The 1413-nt window shown below is 57.0% G+C and overlaps 1 long non-coding RNA gene across 1 annotated transcript; it reads right to left on the bottom strand.

Annotated features, from left to right (window-relative positions):
* Nucleotides 1-270: 270 nt before the first annotated feature.
* LOC105520983 lies at nucleotides 271-1412 on the bottom strand. The gene is made up of 2 exons (XR_001003200.1): nucleotides 1159-1412; nucleotides 271-737 (listed from the first exon to the last, which is right to left on the bottom strand). It is a non-coding gene; the product is annotated as an uncharacterized LOC105520983 (long non-coding RNA).
* Nucleotide 1413: the final 1 nt, after the last annotated feature.

A 1413-nucleotide genomic window follows, 5' to 3' on the forward strand; every position in this document is an offset into this window, starting at 1 on the left:
GCAACTTCAGCCCCGTGTAATACAGGCTGTGAGGGGAGCACAGGGGGTGGAAGCACTGGAAGTGGAAACGTGACATCTAACCTTGACAGGGTACAGGAGGCCTCCCGGGGTCTGTAAGAGCAGGTACTGCACAGCAGGAGTTCAGCAACGCCCACTGCACGGATGCCTTGGCGGCCAAGCTGGGATCTGAAGAAGGGTAGGAATTAGTGAAGTGAAGGGAGGGGCTGGGGGTGAACATGTTCTGGGGAAAGAAAAGAGACCCAGAGTTGAGAGCGCAAAATGGGATTTTTCTGCTTAGAAGGATCATTCTGCAAAGTGGAGAACAGATTTCAGCGGGCAAAGCCTGGGACAGAAGGACGATGGGAGCCCTTTACTGAGGCCCAGGTGAGAGAGGATGGGAGGAACGGGTTTGGAAGGTTAACAAAAATGGATGGGAGAGGGTTAAGGAGAAGGAAGAATCAGGGATGGCTTTCAATTTTCCAGTTTAGGTTTATCTTCCACAGCGTGGGCAATTCTTTTTGTTTTCAACAAGATCACCCCGGGAGCGCAGACCTTCCCAGCCCGGGGGGCGAACGTGTGTGTATGGAATCAAGGTCTAAGGAACACACATCCCAGCCTTTGTTGTAAACGGGGAAGTCTAGAGCTCTTCAGGACAGGAGGAAGCTCTGGCCTCTTGTAGGGAAAGGTTTCGCTCGAGGCTCTACCGCCAGCGTCTCCGTTTCCGCGTCCCCCACAACCTTGCGAAAGGTAAACTCCAACGGTTGTTTCCGGATTTTACAGAGGAGCCCAGGAAGTCTGCGTAAACCCTGCCCCAGTCACTTACTCTGCCCAGTAGGTGAACATGAGGCCCAAGCCCCACGCTGTGATTCCAAGTTCGTTTGTTGGGCACGGTAAGTGAACCCCGGGAGTCCTGGACTCTGGTGAAGGCCACCATGCCCTACCTGGAGGTTGGTCAGGGTCTAACATCCTCTGGCATCCACGGGAAGGCATTGCGTTAGGATTTTTTTCTCTCGTAAAAAAGTTCCTGTCTCCCCCTAGAGCCAGGCACACGCCTCCCAAGCCAGACCACTTGTCCCAGGCACAACGTTTTTTGACTCTTCGCCTCCCCCGTTCCGATTCCCCTTCCTCTCCGCCTTAGGTGGCAGGAAAATCCTTTACCTCCGACCAATCCCACCGATGCCGAGCCGCGCGCGCGCGCCAACTCGAGCTCCATCTGTGCACGCCATTGGCCACCTCCACCTATGCGGGGTGACGGGCAGCTTAGCGGACCTATCGCCGAGGGAGGCGGTGGCCTCCAGCCCTTCCAAAGCTGCTTTGTTAGGGGCTCCCTGGTCGTCCCCCGGCCCGCCGCCCCTCCGCTGCCTGCGGGAGATCTCCCCGGGCCCCGCTGCCGGAGCCTCGCAGGAAGGCATC

Source organism: Colobus angolensis, unplaced genomic scaffold (genome assembly GCF_000951035.1).
Source record: "Colobus angolensis palliatus isolate OR3802 unplaced genomic scaffold, Cang.pa_1.0 Scaffold390, whole genome shotgun sequence".
Classification (NCBI taxonomy): Eukaryota; Metazoa; Chordata; class Mammalia; order Primates; family Cercopithecidae; genus Colobus; species Colobus angolensis.